At 44.7% G+C, this 26,987-nt stretch overlaps 1 protein-coding gene across 1 annotated transcript in view; it reads right to left on the reverse strand.

Moving 5' to 3' along the window:
- The window catches only part of FAM171A1 (family with sequence similarity 171 member A1), a 124,989-nt gene that overhangs the window by 97,778 nt on the left and 224 nt on the right, over positions 1-26,987 (reverse strand). The gene's annotated exons all lie outside the window — the stretch shown is intronic.

The following is a 26,987-nucleotide window of genomic DNA, read 5'->3' on the forward strand; positions in this document are numbered from 1 at the left end:
AAGTGAAAGAGACAAAGCAGAAAAGCTTCTGCGTAGTAGTCCAGGGGAGAGCGCTGACAGATAGCCAGATTCCACAGATTCACACAAAAACTTCGTCCAGTCATTACGAATAAGATCACCTAATAATAAAACAAGAGCAGTGCACCAATCAAAAGCTTTTCAGTTAATTCCTTTTGGCACAAATGTAAATGCCACCCACAGGGGGTCTGTCATCAACCTTCTCCGTCACTGCCTAAGAAACACTCCCTGTAGCATGTCTCCATGCTACATGTTTCCAATAAGGACATTCCTGCAATGTAAGGACATTGGTGTGGGCTGGGAGGCGCTGTCAGGCCTGCACTGCAAACGGAGACTGAGATCTGCAGAAACAGTCCTTTCCTCAAATTCACAGGACTACAAAGTGGGAGGAGCCAGACGTTGGAAGACCCAGGTCTCCTAACTCAAAACCAGAGGTCCTTCCACCATATTACCTTGTGACTCCCCAACAGTTCTGGAAGTATCTCCTGTCTATGAGAGCCAGTAGGTTGACACCAAAGAAGTCTTCCTCAGACCTCCTATAAGAGCAAAAGATTAAGAAACAAGCAAGCCAGACAATCTAAAAAAGGGAACAACCAACCTCTGAACTTTAAAAATTAGCTCTAGGACTTCCCTGGCAGTTCCCAGGGAACTGCCAGCGCAGGTTAGGACTCTGCGCTTCCACTGCCGGGGGCATGGGTTCAATACCTGGTCGGGGAACTAAAATCCCGCAAGCCACGCAGTGTGGCCAATAAATAAATAAATAAATAAAATGAAAAAATTAAACAAGCAAAAAAACCCAAAAAGCAAACAAAAAAATTAGCTCTAGAAACACACCCTTTCATCATACTTCCAGTTCTAGCAGCCATTCCTAATCCCCACTGGGCACAAAGCTTTGGTTGGTACTTGAAATACACAACACACCAAGTCAAATACATGCTGATGACGTCACTGATTTTATATTTTTCAAAAATATAATTAGGATTCAAGAGCTCTGGGGCTTCCCTGGTGGCGCAATGGTTAAGAATCCGCCTGCCAGTGCGGGGGACACGGGTTCGAGCCCTGGTCCGGGAACATCCCACATGCCGCAGAGCAACTAAGCCCGTGTGCCACAACTACTGAGCCTGCGCTCTAGAGCCTGCGAGCCACAACAACCAAGCCCACGTGCCACAACTACTGAGCCCGTGTGCCTAGAGCCCGTGCTCCGCAACAAGAGAGGCCACCGCCATGAGAAGCCCGCACACCGCAACGAAGAGCAACCCCCGCTCGCCACAACTGGAGAAAGCCTGTACGCATCAACGAAGACCCAATGCAGCCAAAAATAAATAAATCAAAATAAATTAAAAAAAAAGATTCAAGAGCTCAAGTACTAATATCTATAGTACCTAAAAATTTTTACTAGCATTTTTTGAGGCATTTGTATTTTTTCTTGAGAGTTCAGAAGTTCATCTGTTTTATCTACATATGTATGTATGTATTTTTATTGAAGTATAGTTGATTTACAATGCTGTGTTAATTTCTGCTGTTCAGCAAAGTGATTCAGTTTTATATATATACTTTTCAGAGTCTTTTCTATTATAGGCTATTTTTTTAACATTTTTATTAGAGTATAATTGTTTTACAGTGGTGTGTTAGTTTCTGCTTTATAACAAAGTTATTCAGTTATACATATACATATGTTCCCATGTCTCTTCCCTCTTGTATCTCCCTCCCTCCCACCCTCCCTATCCCACTCCTCTAGGTGGTCACAAACCACCGTATTATAGGCTATTATAATATATTGAATATAGTTCCTGTGTTATACAGTAGGTCCTTGTTGTTTATCTATTTTATATATAGTAGTGTTAATCCCAAGCTCCTAATTTATCCCTCCCCCACCCCCTTTCCCCTTTGGTAACCATAAGTTTGTTTTCTATGTCTGTGAGTCTGTTTTTTTAAATAAGTTCATTTTTTTAAGATTCCACATATGGGTGACATCATGTGATATTTGTCATTCTCTGTCTTACTACATTTAGTATGATCATCTCTAGGTCCAACCATGTTGCTGCAAATGGCATGATTTCATTCCTTTTTATGGCTGAGTCATATTCCATTGTATACATGTACCATACCTTGTTTACTGATGTAGCCTTTATACAAAAAAAATTCATTCCTATGTTATAAGGAGTCAGAGTAGGAATAACTGGAGGATCAACTCCTAAGGAAGAAATGTAAGCAGATGATATCTTAGCTTCACACCAGAACCTTATGCTTTTCTAGTATTCCTAAACTATAGTTCACAGTAGCTTTGGTGGTTTCACCTGAACAGGGTATCCAAAGAGTATCTTTAGTTTAAAGACACCAAAGGCCTTTGGAAAACAGGGGGAAAACCCACAGCACTCTAATTAACAGTAGGAAAAAGCACTCTTTCAAGATTGTTAAGGCTCCCTTATCATGGTTTTAAATAAACTTCTACTTCACAAACAAAACACTCTTCTTAGCAGACATACCACGTAAACAGTCCAATTAAATATCTTCACTGAAATACTGACTTTGGAATTCATCCTGAGGTCTGATTCAGATGCGTATGAGCTGATCATGACAGTTTTCAGAGCTAAGTGCTCACCTGGATCTCACCTGTTCAAAAAATAAATTTAGTACAAGGGAAATCTTAATGGTTCTCTATTTCAAACTGGTATATCTCCAAGCACAAGCAGAATTTCATCTTGCTCTAATTCAGACTTGGAACAGTTGAGGGGAAAAGTCACTATTTTGTATGCTTTCTCACAATAGGTATAAAAATAAACAATACTTATGATGTGTGTGTCAGACTAAACTGAATGCCAATTAATAAAGGAAATTGCAATTAACCAAGTCATTATTTATGGTACTGCTTTTGCTTCTGTTGTCATGACTAATAATCTGTTTTGACTTTTTTTGCCTTTATTATACCTGCTAATGTCCATAAATAAATAAATTCACAGTAGAGACCTAATATTATATGTACATTTTACTTGAAACCAAAATAAAGGAGACCAATGACATTTGTGTAGGATATATTCTGATAGTCTTAAGGAACCCCAAATTTGAATATGACATATATTTTTTCCTATAAAACTTGTTTTTAGTTAATAAGCATCACCTTCTAAAACCTCGTCCCTTCTACCCCAGCACCCAAATTTACCTTCCTCCTTGGGATTATTTTATTTTTTAATAAGCTTTCAATTTGAGAACAGTTCTAGATTTACAGAAAAATTGCAAAGGTAGTACAGAGAGTTCCCACATAGCTCTCACCAGTTTCCCCCATTAGCAACATCTTATATTAAATTGGCATATTTGTTACAATTAATGAAGCAATATTGGTACACTGTTTTTAAGTAAGATCTATACTTTTTTCAGATTTCCTTAGTTTTTTCCTGATGTCCTTTCCTGACCCAGGAACCCATCCAGGATCTGTCATCACGTTTAGTCATCATGTCTCCTTGGGCTCTTCTTGGCTGGGACGTTTCTCGAACTTTCCTTGCTTTTGATAACCTTGACACTTCTGAGGAGTACTGGTCAGGGATTTTGTAGAATGTCCCTCAGTTTGGGTTCTTCTGATGTTTTTCTCATGCTCAGACTGAGGTTATGGGTTTTTTTTCTGTTTTGTTTTGTTTTGCGGTACGCGGGCCTCTCACTGCCGTGGCCTCTCCCGTTGCGGAGCACAGGCTCCGGACGCACAGGCTCAGCGGCCATGGCTCACGGGCCCAGCCGCTCCGCGGCATGTGGGATCTTCCCGGACCGGGGCACGAACCCGCATCCCCTGCATCGGCAGGCGGACTCTCAACCACTGCGCCGCCAGGGAAGCCCTGAGGTTATGGGTTTGAGGAGGAAGACCACGAAGGGATAGTGCCCTTCTCACCCCATCATGTCAAAGATACATACTGTCAACCTGGCTTATTACTGCTGACGTTAGCCTCGATCACCTGCCTGTCTGTCAAGTTTCTCCACCATAAAGTTACCCCGACCCCTTTCCACATTATCCTCTTTGACACGAAGGTCACTGAGCACAGCTCACACTTAAGGGGCTGGGATTATGTTCCCTCTCCTAGAGGGCAGAGTATGGACATCAGTTATTCAGAATTCTTCTGTTGAGATTTGTCTTTTCCTCCATTCATTCATTCATCCACTCCCTCCGTCCCTCATTCATTCATATCAGTATGGACTCCTGGGTCCTCAGAGTTCACTTTCAGGAAGAGGCAGGAAGGGGTTTTGCTGTTGCCTGTGCATGTGCAAAGACCAGGGAAGACAGAGGCCGCTGATGTGGACACAGGACAGTCACCAGCCTCCTGACAGCCCCGAGGCTTCCCTCACACACCAGTCTCAAGGCCCACAGTTGAACTCTCTGCTGTGATGTAAAGTCCTGTGTGTTGCAGACCACTGGGCTCAGTCTGAGCACTGAACTGCAAGTGCAGAACCCACCCGCCTGCTCATGTCAGTGCACATCCCTGCTTTCGTCCTCAATCCCACTGTTAAAGTGACCAGCAAATCACAGAGGGGACGCATAAACACTCGGAGTCCAGATCCTATCGGGGGGTGAACGACTAGGACTCGCCACCCACCCCGACAGCCTCTTGCACAGACCTGCGCACTTGGTGGCACGTGCGCTAGTGGATTCTTCAGGCTGGTCAGTGACTTTAGGATAAACATTTCTGCAACTCTTGACAGGGAGTGTATTTGGACCGGGAGAGGTGCCTACCTGTAAAACATGGCAGGTGACATAATGCAGGCTGTACAGAGTGTAGGGCAACCTGCAGAGAACATCACTCAGAGATGACGGCTGAGATGGAGCCAGAATAACAAAAGTGTGTGATGCAGAAAGGGGGTGGAGTCTAACTCTCAATATTTGCAATGTAAATATAAAAATAAAGTCGAATGAATGCTTTTAAATTTGCAATCTCGCTTCTGCCAGTAGATCTCAATTTTTTCAGGTGGCAGAACACCTAGAAGTGATGGGGAAATTTGCACTGATCTGTAGGTTTACCAAACTTAAAATAAGTTTCCAATCTGGGGTTGGATAGAATTCCTCTTGTAAAAGGTTCTAATAGAGACAAGCAACATAGATAAGAAAAATGTATGGAAGGAAAAATTTGTTTAAAATTTTATCTAATGTATCTAAAGGTTTATCTAATATTTTCCAGGATGAAATAGGAAAAGTCCCCAAATATTCTTATTTGGAATCGGAATATTCCAAATATTCCTCTTCTCAGATAGGGCTTTTTGTGAGCTAAACACCGCTGCTTAGCTCACCAAAAGCCTTATTTGAGAAATTCTGGTTTCTGTTACTAATTGATGTAACAAATCCTATTTTCAGTTGACTGAAGGATATACTTTAGAGGTCATTCCGTAAATCACTTCAAAATCCAAATTAGCAAAAAATAAAGAGGTAAAATTTAAAAACTTGATATTCAACAGTTTCCTTAGTTTTTTCAATTGCCGCCAACCGTCACTGTTCTATTTTTAGCTATGCTATTCACTAATGAAGATTTACAATAAGACACATGGCATTACTTATGAGTTAAATGTGGAAGACTCTGCTCATAGTTTAAGAAAAACTCTGCATTCAAAACAACAGGAAGAAACTATCAAAGAGAGAAAAGTGATACCATTTCAGCAAAGCAGAAAGACAAGCTGTCCTAAAATTATCAACTACTACGCAGAGCTGGAAATAACCCGGGACGTACCCGGTACTTCTGAGGATGCCCACGAGATCCTCACTCTTCTGAGAAGGCAAAGAGGTCATATACCAATGCCCCCAACAGAGGGAGATCTGCAGAAATAGTAATAATAGCAAAAACAACAACAATAATAATAAAAATGCTCCCCACAGAGGAAGGTTCACAGAGATAACAATAATAACAATAATAAAACTGCCCCAAACAGAAGGTCCATAGAAATAATAACAACGACAACAATAATAGTAATAATAATAAAACTGCCCCCAACAGAGGGAAGTTCACAGAAATAATAAAAATAATAATCATAACAATAATAATAACAAGAAAGAAGAAAGAGGGGAAGAAGAAGAAAGTTGGCCTCTACCCCCATCTGACTTCAGAGTCTTCTACCTTCAAGATGCAGTTTAGACTAAGCCCTTGACCCCAGCACCAGAATCAGGAGTTCTTTACTGGACTGGAGGCCCACCCCCCCAGAGATCCTGGTCCCCCAGCTCTGAGGCAGGGCCCAGGAATCTGCATATTTCGCTAGCATCCCAGGATTCAGATGCAGGAGGTCCTTGATGACCCTCGGAGACACTGACTTGGGGCTACAAAGCACAGGTGACCTGCAGGCCAAACCAGCCCTCCACCCGGGGACTCGCCCCACAGGACTTTTAGTAACAGGACAGATGTGTCAACCTAATTATACGTCACAGCGTTAGCGCGTACCGCTGGGACGGGCTTCTCTCAGTCTTTACACTGAATTATATTCAATTCCACACTCATCGCTTTAACTCTCCCACGTTAACTCCACTCGGGTCCCATCAGCCAGTCGTACAGCACAAAGGACTAACGACAAATGGAAGGTAAGCATGAATCCAGCTCCCATAAAATTTGAGGCCCTCTGGTATGAGAGTCGGACCCTCGGCACCCTCACTTAGTGATTTCAGGAATGCAGTGCTGAGTCGGTTTCTAAGCACTGCGCTGCTACTGAAAGGGCTCGGAGGCCTCCCCTTTGAGTCACGGCTCAGAATTACACTGGCCACGTGTTCCCTCCACAAGCAGAGGTTGTGCCACTTGCCGTTCCTCCTCGGTACCCGTGCTCAGAGAATCCTTCACGACCACGTGTGATGCTGAAACAGCCGGTCTCAACTCTTGTTGAATCTGGGGGAGGGCGTTTCAAAATTATCAGTGTTCGGCCCCCACCAGACACCTGACTCCGAATCTCTGGGTGCATCCCTGGGCACCAGTGTTGCTTAAAAATGCTCCCAGATAGGGCTTCCCTGTTGGCGCAGTGGTTGCGAATCCGCCTGCCAATGCAGGGGAAATGGGTTCAAGCCCTGGTCTGGGAGGATCCCACATGCTGCGGAGCGACTAGGCCCGTGAGCCACAGCTACTGAGCCTGCGCGTCTGGAGCCTGTGCTCCGCAACAAGAGAGGCCGCAATAGCGAGAGGCCAGCGTACCGCGATGAAGAGTGGCCCCCGCTCGCCGCAACTAGAGAAAGCCCTTGCACAGAAACGAAAACCCAACACAGCCAAAAATTAAATAAATAAATTACTTAAAACAAACAAACAAAAATGCTCCCAGGTAATTATAACGTCCACCCAGGGTGCACACCCACTGGGAACGCTTTTGTTCCTCACAAGAATGTGAGCACCTTGCAGGTGGGCAGTTTCCTCTGCTTTGCCTCACGCGTGGGAGACTTAATAAATTATTGCTGAATGAAACTGAATGTACTTACATACCAGACAACTTCTACTGCTGTAACAGCTGAGCAATCCCAGGGATAAAGACTGGGCTGCCATTTGCCACGTCATTTTTCCCACTAATCCTGCGACACTGTAACCCTCCAGGTTGAAGGAGGTCCGGTGAAAGAGTGAGCCACCTTCTCACTGTTCCTCCATCTTGGGGCTGAGACGTGTTCTACAAGTTCTTAAAGTTGGCAAAGGCAATGGTTTTCACCAAATCCTAGGAGGTACCTCTGAAACATTACCGTGATTGACAATAAGAGCCCAAAATGGCGAATCCCAGTAACTAAGTGCCTTCTGCCAGTCATAAGGGTGGCCAGACTTAGTGAATAAAAATGCAGGATGGGGGCTTCCCTGGTGGCGCAGTGGCTGAGAGTCCGCCTGCCGATGCAGGGGACGCGGGTTCGCGCCCCGGTCCGGGAAGATCCCACATGCCGCAGAGCGGCTGGGCCCGTGAGCCATGGCCACTGAGCCTGCGCGTCCGGAGCCTGTGCTCCGTGACGGGAGGGGCCACAACAGTGAGAGGCCCGCGTGCTGCAAAAAAAAAAAAAAAAGAAAGAAAGAAAGAAAAAATGCAAGATGCCTGGTTAGTTTGAATTTCAGATGAACGACAAATACTTTTTTAGTGTAATTACGTCCACTGCGATACTTGGACATACATACACTAAAAATTTATTCATTGTTTAACTGCAACGCCACTTAACTGAGTGTCCTGTGTTTTATCTGGCACCTCTGCCAGTAATAGCCCATAAAGAGTCTATTTGTTGCCTTGCGTTACTTTGTTTCAGGAGAAAGAGAGGATGTATTACAAGATAAAAACATTTGAAAACCCTCTGCTTGCTCCCCAACAAAATACTTTGGTCTTCATGGCATAGGAACTGCCCAGAATAGGTTATAAGCAGAACATTCCTCTCTCCCTTTCAAAGAACTGAGTTCCTCAGCTCTGAACAAAGGACAAGGCAGAAAGGAAACTTTTGTTGCTGGCTGCAGCTGAGCAAATTTATCAAACAAAGGAAGCATTCAACTCACACTCTGCATCACACACACACAAAATTTCAACAAACTATATGCAGAAGGCGGAAACAGTGATGAAATTTTATCTGGCTAATCCTGTAATTATGAAGTTGTAGTCCCTGTTTTTGCTCCTGCCAGAGATGGTGGAAAGACACCAGCAGAAAAGGGAGACAGGAGAAGGGAGAAAATCAGCATAATCGGATTTGCTCTTTCAGCAAACACTGAGGACCCCGGGGGAGCCAGGAGTGAGGGGCAGCTCTAGCCTCCAAGGGAGACGGATGGCGGACACGCGCACACAACTGCTCGCTACAGGGCAGCAAGTGTTAGGATGGAGTTTTCTGCTGAACCCTCGGCACCTGGAACAGTGCCTGGAACACCGAAGCATTCATATTCAATATTTGTTGAATAAAGAGCAAAGGTATGTGCACAGACCTGAAGGAGTGGACCCCCCCTGAAGGGGGGACCAGAGATGGCTCCCCAAGGGGATGACACCTGATGCTCTAGGAAGAGTGAAAATGAGTTAATCGGCCAAAAGCATTCTGGCCTGGAGGAGCAGCTGGTGCAAAGGCATGGCAATGGGCTCCCGGGAGTGAAGACATCCATCCACCAAACAGCGAAAGCACAGACAGGCGTTCAGGAGGGAGGCTGGACAGGGGATGGAGACTGGGGAGTCCATCAGGAAGACGGCTGGGAATGGAAGCCCCAGAGGAAAGAGGATGCTCTGGGGGTCCACGGAGGGAGCCCTGGATCACATCTTCCTCTCAAGAGGAAGTGGAGGAAAGGAGGGACCCGAAGGAGACTAAGAAAGGGCAACCCCAGCAGGAGGAGAGGAGGCAGGAGAAGCCACTGCCACGGGAGCCCAGACGGCGTGTCATGGAGATGGAGAGGCCGGGGTCAAGGGAGAGAGAAAGCAGAGGGTTAAGGGATGACTTGGGGGTGACAACGGAGAGACGTCACAGACAGCAGCATCTGTGGCAATGGGGTGTGAGAAGTGGACAGTCTGAGGGATGACAGGGCCACGGAGGTGCCGTTTCACAGGTGTGTTTTTGGGTGGGAGAAGCCTCAAGATATGCTGAGATAAAGAGGTGGAGCCTCAGGCAGGAAGACCCTGATCATACGGCTCAGGGCTGAAGGCTGGGATGCTGCGGGCCAGGATGGGGCAGGCGGAGCGGAGAGCTTTTCTTAAGCTGCTTTCCCTTGTGTCCCCTCCTCAGCCCCAGATGCCCTGCAGGAGGAACTACCTTGGCCCAGCTATGTCTAAAGCCCACTCCCGAGCATACTGGCTTTCACCTGGGCAAGTGGCACGCTTCCGGAGGCGAGGAAATGAACATTTCAAGAGGTAATTGACTAGGTGATGCAACTCCACCTTGTTCATTTAGAAACACAAAACAAAAATAAAACCCCCATGAGCCAGAAAGACAAAGGTTCACACAGATCAATCATTCTGCTGGTTCCTCTAAGGTCTCTGGGACTCTTCAGGCAGCCAAGAATCTCCACGGAGATAAATTACGAAAAGGTCACCCTGGAATCCTGCCGCCTCGACAGTGCCTGAACCACCTTCTATGCAGGGACAACGAGTAAACACAGCTGGGGCAGCTGGCAGCTGTGTTACTGTGTTATCTAGGTGTGGTGCAAAAACCACGACTTTTGAATAAAACAACTCAAAGATCTAGTCAGTCGTTACTCTTTTAAAATAATTATGGAAAAGAAGTCAGGACTCTACATCTCCGAGTAACAACAGTCATTGTTACTATTATTTCTTTAAATGAGCCCCAAACAGCTGGCAATAAGTGGCTTATTCAAGATGCCATTTGCACAATCTGAAAAAACCACACTACCATAACATGGATAAAAACGTGTAAGCTTCACGGTTTGTGAGAACTGCACTCCACAGAAAAAGAAACGGTATAAAAAGGCAGTTCAATATCAAGTGCAAACTGGAACCAGACCAATATCGGTACTTCTGTTGCTCCTCGAAATTATTTTCATCAGGTCAGAAACATACGCAGTCCAGCTGGAGATGGTCTAAAGGCAGGTTAAAGATAACCGAACGCGTGGGCTTCCCTGGTGGCGCAGTGGTTGAGTGTCCGCCTGCCAATACAGGGGACGTGGGTTCGTGCCCTGGTTCCGGGAGTATCCCACGTGCCGCGGAGCGGCTGGGCCCGTGAGCCATGGCCGCTGAGCCTGCGCGTCCGGAGCCTGTGCTCCGCAACGGGAGAGGCCACAACAGTGAGAGGCCCGCGTACTGCGATAAAATACAAAAAACAATAACCGAACACGAAGTGCACAATCAGGATCACGGGAGCTGTGGACAGTTTTTATTATGTACATAATTAAGTACATAATAAACATTTTAACTGTATGGATGTTTAAGGGTGTGAATACGCACATAGAAAAAGATGTGTAGCCCCTTCCAAGACATCTGTGTCCATCACAGCACCCGAGTGGACTACATCACCTACCTTATCTTTTTTTTTTTGGTAGGAGTTTATTAATTAATTTATTTATTTTGGCAAGCGGGGCCCACTCTTCATCGCGGTGCACGGGCCTCTCACTATCGCGGCCTCTCTTGTTGTGGAGCACAGGCTCCAGACGCTCAGGCTCAGTAGTTGTGGCGCACAGGCCTAGTTGCTCCGCGGCATGTGGGATCTTCCCGGACCAGGCCTCGAACCCGTGTCCCCTGCATTAGCAGGCAGATTCTCAACCACTGCGCCACCAAGGAAGCCCCACCTACCTATCTTGAAGCTAGGCTTTGAATAAGGTGAGAATGAATTTTCTAGGTAGCTTTCTTTAAACTGAGATGTTAAAAACCTAAGGAAAAAGCAGCAGCGCGTTTACCTGGTGGCAGGCGCAGTGGCCGAGTAACAGGGCATATGAGAGGAGCCAGACAAAACAGATTGCTTCCTGGCTCTGCCTCTGTCTGTCTCTAAACATTAGGAACTGACTGGCAGTGGACAGCCTCGCTATTTCAAGTGTGGTCCCTTGCCCGGCAGCATGGTAAGAGCTGCAGCATCTTAGGGGCCACACCGGACCCACTGGACCAGGATGCACGTTGAACCAGACCTGCCAGGGATACACGTCCATACTGGAGTTTGGGCAGCAGTGGTCAGCAGAGCAAGATCGGCTGGCTTTCCTTCTGGTCGTTCCACACCTAAAGGTAATACGGAGACTAGGCACATCACCTCAGGAAGTTATCAAGTGCTCCTTTCATTATATTACATTTCATTGTATAACATTTTTCAGTTGTATTTACCTTTTCTCTAAAGTAACAGAGTCTTCCTTTTCTTTACCCACAGGTCTTTTTTTTTTAATTTTATATTTTTTATACAGCAGGTTCTTATTAGTTATCTATTTTATACATATTAGTGCATACATGTCAATCCCAATCTCCCAATTCACCACACCACCACCACCCCCTGCCACTTCCCCCTCTTGGTGTCCATACATTTGTTCTCTACATCTGTGTCTCTATTTCTGCCCTGCAAACCTGTTCACCCGTACCATTTTTCTAGGTTCCACATATATGCGTTAACATACGATATTTGTTTTTCTCTTTCTGACCCATAGGCCTTTATTTTTCAAAGTAGTTTGGCTTCATGCTACCGTCTAAGGTAATGTCAACTTTTTATATTATATACACTAACAGGGTGGGGTGAAATGGAAAATGCTTCTCAAGTTCAATTTTAGATATGATTATATAATTTTTTTCCCTTTTCTTTTTTTGGTGACAGTTGTTAATTGACTCGTTAGCAAACCGGTGTTTTCACAGCAAGCTAGGAAGTCACTTAGACCGTTATCCAGAAAGATGACATGTAATTAGAACCACACAGAAGAGGCCAGGGCTGGTGTCATCAAAAGCAAGGAACAGGGCTGCATGCCCAGGTGTCCACAGCAGACCTAAGTGTACATGTCTCCGTCTGGAGCAGCAGTCCTACTCGCTGAAGAGCTCACTGCACCCACTGTACTGTAAACCCCGGCAGAGTAGGGGTCATGAATCTATTTTACGCTGCCTGACAAAGAGTAGGAGGGGTTTAATAAATATCCATAAATGAATGAGTGAATAAAGGAACAGCTCTTAAATCCGGGCTCTCCCTACAACACTCTGCACCTTACCTTTCAATTCATGCAAAAGTGAGGGAACTAAAGTGACCTCCTGATTCCCAAGCAGCCACTCCCTACACTGAGAAGTCTCCCCATTGCTCCCATGAGGACCACCAGAGGGGCCTTTTCCTCTGGGAACTAAATCGCTCCCAACCCGTCACTACAATAGTTACCATCAGCTCCTTTATCTCCATCACTTCTGGACTTGGAAAGATAAACACAGCACATTCAATCACTCTTACACAAACTAAGATCTAGGCATAAGTGGTTATTTTCAACAATCGGATTAATCTACAAAATATACAAACAGTGCACGCAGCTCAATAACAAAAAAGCAAACAGCCCAATCAAAAAAAATGGGCAGAAGATCTAAATAGACATCTCTCCAAAGAAGACATAAAGATGGCCAAAAAGCACATGAAAAGATGCTCAACATCTCTAATTATTAGAGAAATGCAAATCAAAACTACAATGAGGTATCACCTCACACTGGTCAGAATGGCCATCATCAAAAAGTCTACAAACAATAAATGCTGGAGAGGGTGTAGAGAAAAGGTAATCCTCCTACACTGTCGGTGGGAATGTAAATTGGTACGCCCACTAAGGAGAACGGTATGGATGTTCCATTAAAAACTAAAAATGAAGCTACCATATGATCCTGCAATCCCACTCCTGGGCATATATCCAGGGAAAGCTGTAATTCGAAAAGATACATGCATCCTAATGTTCACTGTAGCACTATTTACAATAGCCAAGACAAGGAAGCAACCTAAGTGTCCATCAACACTTAGGATGAATGGATAAATAAGATCTAGTACAAATATACAATGGAATACTACTCAACCATACAAAAGGCTGAAATAATGCCATTTGCATAGATGCACCGAGAGAATATCATACTAAGTGAAGTCAGACAGACAGAGACAAATATCATAATCACTTATATGTGGAATCTAAAAAAATGATACAAATGAACTTATTTACAAAACAGAAACAGACTCACAGATTTAGAAAACATGGTTACCAAAGGGGAAAGCTTAGCAGGGAAGGATAAATTAGGAGCCTGGGATTAACATGTACACACTACGATATATAAAATAGATAATAAACAAAGACCTACTGTATAGCACAGGGAACTCTACTCAATACTCAGTAATAACCTATATGGGGTCTTCCCTGGTGGTCCAGTGGTTAAAAGTCCTTCTTGCAATGCAGGGGATGCTGGTTCGATCCCTGGTTGGGGAACTAAGATCCCACACGCTGAGGGGCAACAAAGCCCACGCGCCGCAACTACAGAGCCCTCGCGCCCTGGAGCCTGCATGCCACAACTAGAGAGAAGCCCCCTCACTGCAACGAAGAGCCCGTGCACTGCAACCAAGACCTGACGCAGCCAATAAATAAATAAATGAAATAACCTATGTGGGAAAAGAATCTGAAAAAGAATAAATGTATGTATAACTAACTCATTTTGCTGTACACCTGAAACTAACACAAAATTGTAAATCAACTATACTCCAATATAAAACTTAAAACAACAACAAAAAAACACCAAAGTCTCCTCCTTCTGCCGCTGAAATTGACTTTAAGGAGGCTGACCTTTCTGTGCCCTTTTGGTTGCTGTGAGGCGGATACTTTCTCTTAACTGAAAAAGCAAGAATAAGAATGGGGGGGAAAAGGAAAGGAGATGGGGAACAAAGACCAGTAACTGCCTTCTAAATAAATTACACATGATTAGCAGAGGAGGCTCAGGTTACAGAAAGTTATGCTGCAAAAGCCAGAGCCTTTGATGTTGGACTATGTGGTTGAAGATTAACCAACCAAGCAGAATAGATGGGAAAAGAGGTTTTATAATAACTGGGGAGAGGAAGACAGATAGGCGTGGCAACCAGTTCACAGACTTAAGAATAACACCCACTACTCAATATGCCCCGTGGGATGAGACATGAGTTTATTAGCAAATTCAGCAACTCCACTGATACTTTTTCCAACAAAAGAAAAAAAGCAGCTCTTTTTCCAATGCTTTATCAATAAACTCAGAAGACCTCGTTTTGGATGATGCCATTATCCTTATGTCCCCCCCAAGAGCTACGATTCACATGGATGGGGGTGTGGCCCTGGGTGTGCCTCCCTGCCAACCTTCTCTACATGATTAATTCTTAGCCTTCAAACCCCAGCTCCAAAGCCTCTTCCCTGGGAAAGCCTCTCGGGCAGCCCAGCCAGTCATTCCCTTCCCTGCAACCCTGCACGCTTCGCTTTTTGCTTATCCCTCTTTTCCCCTCATGGGAGCTTGAGTTCCAGAAAAGCGGGGCTGGGTCTTAATTATCTTTGAAAATTATCTCAGAAACAGTGAGTGTGAATCCCTAGAACAACTGAGAGACACGCTAAGAGGAGAGCAGAGGAGGGTGTGCGGGTGGGACCTCCACCTCCACGGTGTACCAGCACATGACTGCAAGCCACATTGCTTTTCATGTATAAAAAGGAATAATCTCTCTCCCAAATACCTCTCAGGATTATGAGGAACAAAACGGATAATGGCTCTGAAAGCACTTGAAAATCTAATGGATCCTATAAATTTAAGATAATAACATCAATGTTTTGGTGGTGAAAGGTAAGGCAAGCAGACTCTCTGTTGGATGGATGGGTGAACCGATGGGTGGGTATAAAGATGGGTAGATGGATAGATAGGTGGGTTGATAGATGGATGGATGGGTGGATGGGTGGATGAGTGTGTGGGTGGATGGATGGATGGATGAATGGATAGGTGGGTGGGCAGACACATGGGTGTGGAGATAGGTGAGGGGAAGGGTGTATAAAGAATGGCTAATCAGCCATGAAGCAGCTAACAGAGAGATAAGGTGAGGAAGCATCTAACTTCAAGTCTTTCCAGACCATTCTCTCAGGTAAACATCTCCCTAGGGATTCTGAATTTAGAAATGGGAAGATAGGAGCAGGGAATAGCTTCACCTAATTAACAAAATGTTATCTAACGAGTACACATAAACAACAGCCCTGGTCTAAGAGCTGGCAACTCCTTTCTCATACTTACTTAGCATTTATATAGTATTTTAACATGTATTGATTTGGAATGCATAAGTTTAATATTTAATGTGACATCTAATAGATTTCCATCAAGACACTCAAAGAACCATCATTATAGGCAATGATTCTATCTTTAAATTTAAAAAGGCAAATCAGGTTTATCAAGATAGTTTCACAAAACTGGTTCAAACAGTAGGGGAGAAAGTTCATAATAGGAGCATTTCTATCAATTTCAACTTCAACTAAAAACCTACATTACAGCACAAGAATCAGTTCTAAAGAAAATACAACTTGTGCATTAAAAGCCATTTTAACAGCCTGCTCTGCCCAGAGGTGAGTGAGCTAAAAGAGCTAAAAGGATCGCTTTCTGAGTCTCATTTCACTAGGCAGTCTTTAAGTTTAGAGGAAAGGAAAAAATGTATCCATAGAGTATCTGCCAAGGAACGTTGTTTAGGAAGGAGACCTAATTTTGCTGTGGCCATACTAGTAACATTGGGACAATCCTGCAGGTACTCTGCCTGGACAGCAGAGCCATATTTTAAGAGGGCTCCCTGGGCTCCAGCAGATGGGCTGGAAACTTGACCAGACTGCAGACACTGTGTCCTCCACACTCACCAGTTGACTGCATTAACTTCGCTATCCCTTTCCCATATGCTTTCTCACACAGTCACAAACATGTCTAGCAGATGGTAGGTAACAGAGAAAGAAACTGATCAGCTGAGCAAAAAGTGAAAAACCTGGTTCTAAAGAAGGCATCTAAAAACCAATCTCCTCCAACCTCTGATTAGATGGGAATATTTTAAATAATCAAATGACGTGAAACACAAGTAACTTCTTTCACGCCATCCTCAAGAAGCGCTGCCCTCTTGTATTACAATATTTAGAATAATAGACCTACATGGATCTAATGCTATTCTGTTTTCCTAACTCGGAATAATCACAGACTTTCTTAATATCAAAAAATATTGAGACAATAATAGAGCGACCAGCAACTCTCAGAGGATGATTTTTCTTTTTTCTTTTTTTTTTTTTAAATATTTATTTATTTATTTATTTGGCTGCACCAGGTATTAGTTGCAGCACACGGGATCTTTGTTGTGACACGCAGGATCTTTAGTTGCGGCACGTGGGCTCTTAGTTTCGGCATGCGGGATCTAGTTCCCTGACCAGGGATTGAACCCAGGTCCCTTGCATTGGGAACGTGGAGTCTTAACCCCTGGACCACCAGGGAAGATGATTTTTCTATCACATTAAACACCAAACCAATGCTGGGCTCTGAGGGTCCACATTCAGGCGTCAGACTGAACACTCCTATCTCGTGAGCATCACAGCAAGAAAATGTTCTAAGTTCGGAAAAAATCCTTTCCTTTTATAAAATCCCTATTTTAATATAAACAACAGAAAGGCTATTTATGCCACTAAATCTGTCTGGGTAGAAGTCCAAAGAACTCAAAGGACTTGGGGAAAGTACCTTCGCTGAAAGTACCAACAACAGTATATACAGCAGGGAAGCCGTACACAGGTGTCACTGTTCTTTATGTGGATACAGCTTCTAAAAAAAAGCAGGCAGCTCTGAAATAGACTAAAAATTAGGAAAGGCCATATGAGGGAAGAAACAGAACTGAAAAAAGAGGACCTGACTCAAGCACCCACTTTTTCCCGAATCCCAGCGAGGATTTCTGGAATGGCTCAGTTCTGTGAAATCTACATGCAGACATGCACGTGCATCTGCAACACCCAATGTACATTTCTATAGGTTAGTGGCACAAGCAGAGGAAATAAGGGGACAATCCTATCTGGTCTCAATTTCCAAATGATATACCCAGTCTTTAGGGGTGATTTTAAATCTCAAGAAATTTCACTTTTTACAGCAGGTCATCTCTTGGTATGCTCAACTCTGATTCAAAATATCTGACTTCTGTGAATAGATATGTTTAGAACTTTATTATTATCTTAACTTTAAAAAAGACTATCAGACTATGAGGAATTGAATCAATATACTCGTGACTCAAAAGGGTTAATGAAGTGTCCCAAGTAACTTCTAGAAGCTGCTTAGTCATTTTAAGAGATCCTGGTACTTGCTGGAGTGTATCGACTCTTGCACCTTCCAACTGGCATATACGTTTAGGGTTTTTTTTTTAATTAATTATTTTATTTTTGGCTGCGTTGGGTCTTCATTGCTGTGTGCGGGCTTTCTCTAGTTGCGGCGAGAGGGGGCTACACTTCATTGTGGGGCACAGGCTTCTCACTGCAGTGGCTTCTCTTGTTGTGGAGCACAGGCTCTAGGCATGTGGGCTTCAGGAGTTGCAGCACGCAGACTCAGTAGTTGTTGCTCGCGGGCTCTAGAGCACAGGCTCAGCAGTTGTGGCGCACAGGCTTAGTTGCTCCGCAGCATGTGGGATCTTCCCGGACCAGAGCTCGTACCCGTGTCCCTTGCATTGGCAGGTGGATTCTTAACCACTGTGCCACCAGGGAAGTCCCTGTTCAGGTTTCTTTTAAAGAGGAGAACAGGCACTGAAACAGCCCTATATAACCTCTAGTTTTGCACTGGTAGGATGCAAATAATAGACTCTGGAAGGGTTATTTTTGTTTTCTTTTTCTCTCCTATTCCTTCTCTACCCTGACACACATGCACACGCACACGCACACACACGAGGGTGGGGACCTCATGAATGGGATTAGTGCCCTGATTAAGAAGAGATCTCAGAGAGCTCCCTCACCCGTTCTGCTATGTGAGGACACAGCAGAAAGATGGCCATCTATGAATCAGAAGTGGGCTCTCACCAGGCATCGCATCAGCAAACACCTTGATCTTGGACTTCCCAGCCTCCCAAACTGTTGAGAAATAAACTGCTGCTGTTTATAAGCCAACCAGTCTATGGTATTCTGTTACAGCTGCTTGGATGGACTAAGACACCCCCTTTTAGTCTTTATTTCAGAAGAAAGTATGATCAATATCCCTGCAAGGTACTCATCCAAATCATTAATAAAATATTATTAGAAATCAACTATAAATTATAAATAATCAAATTAAGAATAGGCAAATAAATAGAACGTTGTTAATAATAAAATAGAGACCCAAGTTACACGTGCTTTAATTCTCTCTGTTAAGATAGATTTCCATTCACAAATGCTTGTTGTTGACCCTTCTCTCTTAAGAGGAGAGATCTAAGTGCTAATTGTGAGGCTGAGGAAACAAAACACAGCCACACTTGACTACAACCGGTATAAAGTCATCCATAAGACTGCTACTAATTACTGGTTTGAAATCAGAGGTCTGACTAATGTGATTCACCTTATGGATTGAGGCTAGCTTTCATCAAAGCATTTATGTCTTTAGTTCAGCTCTGTCAAAATTACATTAAAAATCTTTCCTTCAATATGAATTCAATAATTTTTCTATTCGAATTCTGAGCTCTAAGAAGTCTAGGCAAATGAAACGTTCATTTGACTTGGACATGGTTGCCTCTTCTCATTACACTCAGGCTTCTCTATCCCTGTGGGGTACAGCTCAAAACAAAACAAATAAGAAACAAACCAATCTTTTACAAACTCAGTACTCACTTCCAAGTTAATTTCTCCTAAGCCAGCTTTTCCAACACCACTGGCTACTTCCCACAATCCCAAAAGATCTTGCCAGTTCTCATATTTGAGTATGTTTATATGTTTTATATAAAGTTAAGCTTCAATTAAGGGCTCAAGCTATTTGAACATATTAAATCCATATTTGATCATCTCACCACCCCACCCTTTGTAAGTACTGTGAGTTTTACCTAATTGTTTCTGCAATTATTATTCAGAGCTTCAGCTGATACTGGAAATCACTACAGAACCAACACTGTCTAACCAATACTGTCCCTGCTTCAATATTTGATCACCAAAAGGACGTGTCTCACCTAACTTACAACTTTGAGGAGCACTAAGTGATGTTCTGTGTGCTTATGCTCTCTCAAATACAACTTCCTGTGGCCTACTGTGGGCAAGTCCTCGAAATTTCTAGAAATAAACATCACAGACAACTTACAGCTGTGTTTTAGTCATGCAACTGTTAACAGTTTCATGTTAAGAGATTCTTGCCTAATTACATTAAAGTACCTTGGTGATGTCCTTAATTTATTTTTCCATTTCTTCTTCAATTGGATTGTAAAATGTGAAAAAGTAAGCACCCCTAAAGAATCAAGCTTACCCCAAAATATACTGTCTCCTCCACAGTACCCTTTTTTTTTTTTTTTGCGGTACGCGGGCCTCTCACTGCCGTGACCTCTCCCGATGCGGAGCACAGGCTCCAGACACGCAGGCTCAGCGGCCATGGCTCACGGGCCCAGCCGCTCCGCGGCATGTGGGATCCTCCCGGACCGGGGCGCGAACCCGTGTCCCCTGCATCAGCAGGCGGACTCTTAACCACTGCACCACCAGGGAAGCCCCAAAGAACTCTTTTTTCGTCTAACAAGTGTTTAGCATACTGTTTTCATACAGCAGACATTTCACATTTAGTATTTTAAGAATGGAAAAGGGGAGCATGGCTGTGAGTGAAGGGAAGTGAGGACGTACAACCATCACCCAGGGGACAATGATGGAACATTCTAGCCGGAGGGGGTGATCTCAACACGGTGAAGAACGGAGCTAAAGCTGGAACAGGCACATGAGGAAAGGCCAGACGTCATAATTTAGATGCCATACTTTGGGCAACGGGAAAAGAGTTAACGTGTCTCTGCAGGAGAGAAACATGAATTAAAATGGTGTTTGAAGAGGGCCACGTGGAAAGAGCCTGGGTTGAAAGAACAGACTGAAACAGAGGGAGAAAGACACGCTGCTTTGCACAAGTACCTGGGAGGGAAAATGAAGAGAGATGAGTGAAGGAATGTTGATGAGATGGGAGGGGAAGGCAAGAATGATGCCTTAACATGAGGCAAGGTCTTCGGCCTGCAAATAAGGGAGTCATTCTCTCCCTTTCTCCAGTCTTTGTTTACCTTTAGGCTAAAGCCCTGAAATCGAGATGGGTCAGGCTTCTGTCCATTCTTGGGTCTGCTCCTCAGGAGGAGACACTTCATTATCCTTCCCCTTCTCCCATCCCCACATCACTCCACCAAGTGGCCAGCGACCCCCGCAGTGGTGGCTCCCTTCTCTGGGCTAAGGTGAACGTTAGTCTTTTGCTCCCAGCGGGACAGGAACTGCAGGAGACCAAGCAGTCTCCTTCTTCCTGCATTCTGCAATCGGGGCAGTGTCGAGGATTATTTGGGTGTTTCCATACTGCTCTGTCCTCCACCTGCAGGAGGCGTCTTTTTTTAATTTTATTGGAGTCTAGCTGCTTTACAATGTTGTGTTAGTTTCTGCTGTACAGCAAAGTGAATCAGCTGGACATATACATATATCCCCTCTTCTTGGATTTCCTTCCCATTTAGGTCACCACAGAGCATAAGAGTTCCCTGAGCTATACAGTAGGTTCTCATTAGTTATCCATTTTATATATAGTAGTATATATATGTCAATCCCAATCTCCCAATTCACCCCATCCCCCTTCCCTGCAGGAGGCATCCTTAATGGTTCTGGGGGTCCCAGGCCCCCGAGCTGGTGGGGCTCACTGGCCCAAGAGAGGCAGAGAAACATCAAGGGGATGTGCTGAGCCTCTGAGACAACACTGGGAGGCCGTTCCACGTGGGGGGTCCCCTATCATTTTATTATACGATGGCTTCGGGGGCTGATGGTGACATTCAGTCGTAACTTTCTTTTACCTCATTTAGTTACCGACAGGTATGTTTCGACAAAGATTAGAGCCAAGTGAAGCCAAATTTCTAAAAGAGGCCATCGCTTCTCCCTGCAGGTGTGAGTAATCCCCGCGCTAGAAGGAACACCGATAATTGCATGCACCTTGCTTGCAAATAAAAGTCACAGCCCACTGAGCTCCTCTGGAAAAAAAAATCGTTATTTTGGTGGTGATGGTGGGAAGGCCCTTTAGGCTCTCCCCAAGGGCCCCCAACAGGGTTCCAATTTGGCAGAATTTTGTTAAACAGATGCAAAAAGCCTCCAAATGTTATCTTCAGCAGCTTGGTCCCCCAAAGTGGTCCAAGCTGTACCATTACCCTGGCTGTATGGGTGCATCATCTCTCACAGTCCTTGGGGGTCAGTCTCTGTACTGGTTTCCTATTGCTACCATAGAAAAGTACCACAACTCAGTGGCTTCAAATAACATGAATTTACTATCCTATAGTTCTGGAGGTCAGAAGCCCCAAATCAGCATCACGGAGCTAAAGCCAAGACATTGGCAAGGCAGCATTCCTTCTGGAAGCCTTAGGGGAGAATCCACTTCCTCGCCCTTTGCAGCGTCCGGAGGCCGCCTGCATTCCCTGGCAGTGTCTTCCTGGCCAGCAGTGAAACATCTTCACCGTCTCTGGCTCTGACCCTCTGCTTGCGTTGTCACATCTCCTTCTCTGACTCTGATCTTTCTGCCTCCCTTTTATAATCCCGAATAATCTTCCCATCTGAAGATCCTTAACCTAATTAGCTCTGCAAAGTCCCTCTTCTCACGTAAAGCACTACTGTATTCTCTGGTTCCAGAGATTAGGACATGAACATTTTTCGAGGCCATGACTCCACCTTCCACAGGGTCTGTGCGGCTAGAGAACACCATTGTCTGAGGTCCCCTCACTTCTTTGGGCCTGGGTTTCCTCACCTGCAGAACAAGAAGTATAAACTTGACCAAGAAGCGCCTTCTGATACTATATAAACGCACCTACCTGGATCTAAAGACATCTACATGAATGTGCTCTATATATGCACCCTTACAATGACCAACTGTATGGATTATAAGGTAGAGGAAGGATCTAAGGGGACACCCAGATTTTGAGTCCAGTTTAATAGAGAACTTAAGGTAAGCTGGACTGGAGAAGGAGGCTGGCAGCTGAGGAGTTTGAGGTCAGCTTCGTGCACTGAATGGAGACCTCCAGTAGCCTGTTGGACAGAAGGAACTAGAGCAAGAGAGAGAAAAGTTGGAGTCATCCACGTAATAGGGTTTAATTACTGGAATCTCTATGGGTTAATAGATCCTGCAAGGGGTAAATGAAAGAAAAATAGGCAAATGTTTGCAGCCTCACTTTTATCTGAGAGGAAGAGGAGCTGCAAACATTTCAAACAGAGGCTTGATCAGAGGAAGGTGGAGTCGCCTTAAATACGCAGAATAAACTGTTTATTTTAAGGAAACTTATTGTGAAACCCTTTCTAAAGTGGTTAATTGCCTCAAATGTTGCCTATTTACAAGTTTGACTTTACAAAAGTACGTAATGGTTTTCTGAATGTAGGGCACACCATCGGGTCACAATATAGAATTTTTAAGAACGATCACTTCTTATAACGAGTTGGTCTATTTAGGGTGCCGAAGCTTAATTTAAAAAGTACTGTTAAAATACATTCACTTCTGTTTTTGCTGGAACTGAATAATTTAGCCAGGACTGTGGTCTTTAAAGGTCCGGAAGTCATATATAAAAGCAAACTATAAAAGCATTACTGATGTATATGTGTTATCACAGGGCAAATTCTTCCAACTAGATTTCTGAAATGTTTTTATATTCAATTTTTCCTTCAATATAGAGTATTATACACGTCTGTTGCCTGTCCAACTTATTTCCGTGTGCCTTTTTAGTAAGCAGTATTTAATAAAACTACTAAATTAGCATTGGCCAACAATAATGAAAATAAACAGATTTACAGACATATCAGTAATTTGTTTAAAATGAAGGCTTGATTAAAACTGAGAAAGTACCTTCACTTGAAAGCTATTAGTTCGGAAATCCATGCAATATTTTCTTTCTTTTGGTTAGGTTTCTAAGCTAATAAGCTGTAAGTTACCAAGCATTACAGGACAAGTACAAATAGGATACAAAAATAATTCTTAAACTCATCTCAAAGACTTTGCCAGAAATTCCCTAGACATTGCTGTTGCTTCTGCATAGAATTCCCACACCTGGCGTGCAAGGAGGTCCAGAGGTCTCGGCAAGTTCAAGTCCTGCAGTTTCCCAGGATGTGAGCCCATGAGTTTTATTTAGATGTTATGCTCTTAATATACGGTCAGCATAAGTCATGCCTGTTGGATAATCCTCCTGATAGCTTACATCCCTTCCTGGTCTTTCAACTGATCACGATGTTCTAAAAACCGAAATTTGAATTTGGCCAGGAATAGACCTTTTGCAGAGAAGAGAGACAGCCAACCATTCACCTCAAGTGTTATGATAGATTGTAGCTTTTCTGAGAGGAACAAAAAAATAGCGCATCATTGCAAAATACTTTACTGTTAGAGAATAAGCAGCAACCTAGCTCTGACCTTTCTTCTGGAACATAAAGAGAGCGCTGGGGTTCAAGAATACATCTCCTAGAGCACGTCTGCACAGCTTACCATTCTTTAAGTAGGGGCCCCCTCTATCAAGCTGGTCTTAGCGCACAGTTGTGTAAGAGGTGGAGAAAGTCAGAATTAGTAGATACTTGTGAATAACAGTTTCTATAAATTCCCAGGAAAAAAATTAGATACTATGACCACTTTAGGGCAACTCAGAGGGAAACACTTCATAAAAACACGCAATCATATGCTGGAGTTGGTTCAAATTCATGACCAGCAAAGCCAAGCCTCATGGTGACAGCTAACTGTTGCCTTTGCAATCCCTTTGCTGATTCAAAGCAGCTACAGTAGGGAGAGCCAAACTTTAAATTTTATCTTGAATATATAAAGAGCAAAGTGATGCCGAGAAATTTTGCAGACGTTAGTTTCCTCTGACATAACAAGGATTCATTTAAAAAGGAAGGTGTCATTTAGGCCTAGGAATCTAATTGGGGTGCTCTGGCCCATGATTTACGTGTTTGAGGTCTCTAAGTAGTTTTTCCTAATCTAAATTTGGTTGGTGCATAACATCTATGTGAGCACAATGCATGTTCAAAGTATGATTCGTAGGGACTTCCCTGGCGGTCCAGTGGTTAGGACTCCCTAACCACTTCCACTGCAGGGGGGCATGGGTTTGATCCCTGGTCAGGGAACTAAGATACCACAAGCTGCGCAGCCAAAAAAAAAAAAAACTCTTACAAATTAGGTTTCTGGGCAGGTAAGCATGAAGTTTTTTTCTTAAAGTGTATGCACGGTGCCCTTTAGTATATGCACTAGCTGTCTTCAATCCTTTACTCTTTCTTTCAACACAACCTGAGCACCAGCTCTGTGCAAAACCCTCTACAACCTGCTGCGGAAAATGCAAAGTGAAATCAGAGATAGCATTTGTCTTCACGGTGTACGTGATCCTGGAGAGCAGAGAAGACATGAATTTTAAAACTATGTTACGAGATAAATTTCAAAATGGTCTGAAGAACTCAGTGGGGTGAAGGCGACCTTCTACAGTTAGAGGAGCAATTGTCCATTCCCTGAAAACACGGTACTAGTTCAAAATCCAGATGCCAGGTAGTGAGACCCTGAGTTCTAGCAGAGCTCCTGGGCTCAGCTCTTTAAAAAGCCATCCTACCCAAACAAGGAAGTAATCCTGGGGAAAAATATTCCAAGATACTTGATCTCCCACTCCAAACACACAATATACTAAGGTACTCCTAGCTGTGCATAAACATCTCACAGCTTGACTTTTTCTCACTCACCGCACAGAATATTCCATTTCTGAGACTTTAGTTACCAGATAAAATATTTAGCAGCAAGCTCTCTGCAAAATGTGGTGTTTGACCTAGACCTAGTAGGTTTTTTTCATGACTTTTTTGTTCCAGTTAAGGCTATGCCTTCCCCTATTTTATAAGTGCACAAACTTAATGTTTCCATATCCCTATCCCAAGTGCAAAACAAAAAATTCCACCCATTCTTTGGAATTAATGGCCTCGTTGAAACACAAATATCATATTCATTGAAACAGCTGATTCAAAGAGCAGTAGGGGATTAATGAAAGAGGCTACAATTCAACACTGCTGAGCTAATGTCCTAAACATTCATTTCCTACATGAAGAGACAGTCTTTTCTGTACCTTGCCAATGTTCCCCCTTCCGTAATGTACATTACTAAGTTTATACACAATTCAGAATGGTCTTGTCCCATCACAGCTATAGAAAAAGCGACGCATGAAAGAGACTCCAGCAAATGATACAGCAAGCGATGAATATGAAAACCTTGAATTCAACATGTAGGTAACAAACCAAACCCCAACCGACTGTGGGTAGGAACTCCCTTCCCTGTCTCAACATGAGAGGTGGAAAACCACCAGGGTTCTCTGCTCCCAGGCACTCCCGGGCTCTGGGTTCTGAATATTTGCCATAAGGAAAGAGGACGAGCATATGGAAAAGGGCGTAAGGCAGGGTCCTAGCAAGAGGATGGAGCGAGCTGGGATGGAGCGCTCCCCGTGCATTCCGTCTGCTGGGCGGACTTCACAGAACACACACCTTTCCTCGAGGAAAGGACGCGGGCAAGGAGTCTGGGGGTCGGGGTGCGGGTGAGGGTCTCCAGGGCTGCAGGGAAACCCTCCCGGGAGACCAGAGAGGCCCAGCGAGGCCCGGCTTTGGTGTCCTGTGTGAACGCCAGATGTGCATCTACGGCGGCCTCACTCACCCTTTCGAAAAACCAGGCAACAGAGAAGCCCTCGATTTCGACCGCACAAACCCGTGCAAAGGAACCTTCGGGCTTCCCCCCCAAACAAATTCTTATTTTGAAAACAAAAGACAGGCTCGTGGCCATTCTCAGAGGCGAGCACATTCCTCCCAGGGTTGTAAAGCATATTTGCAGAGGCCAAAGATTAGACAAAAGCCTTGAGCTGGCGACACACAGCCGTGGAAATGATTTTTTTAAAAAAATTGATTAGGGCCTCCCAGTTCCAATTCTTTCTCCCCTTCCGGGGATGATTCCTGGGCCGCCGAGCAGAGCCCTTAAGGCCTGTTAAAGACGTCGCATCGGGAGGGGGAGGAGACCCCGAAACTTTCCCAAACTGCGGCAGGCTGGAGGCGGGCAGCGGCCGCGGACCTCGGGGTCCCGGGGCGCAGGGGGCACCCCAGGGGCGGCGGCCACCCCCTCGACCGCCGCAACAAAAGGGCCGAGCGTAGCCTTCGCGATCGGGCTTCGAGAACCGAGCCCCGAGGTGGGGAGCGGGCGATGGCGACCCGGGGGGCTGCCGTTCTCGCCCGGGCGAAGGAGGAGATGGTGCCGCGTGTCCGCGGCGCGCATAAAGGACCCTCGGGTACATCCACACCAGCCACGCGAGGCGGCAACAGCTGATGCCACCCGCACCCCGGCGGCCCGCGGCCCCCCGGGAGCGTCTGCCCGGGTATCTCGGCGCCCCCGGGCGGCGCCGCCCCCTCGGGAGCGCGGCGCTGGGGCTGCAGGCCCGGTGGCGGCGGCTCGGGCTCGGGCGGCCGCGGCGACACAATGCGGCCCCGGAG

The sequence above is a fragment of the Lagenorhynchus albirostris genome, chromosome 1 (assembly GCF_949774975.1).
Source record: "Lagenorhynchus albirostris chromosome 1, mLagAlb1.1, whole genome shotgun sequence".
Lineage (NCBI taxonomy): Eukaryota > Metazoa > Chordata > Mammalia > Artiodactyla > Delphinidae > Lagenorhynchus > Lagenorhynchus albirostris.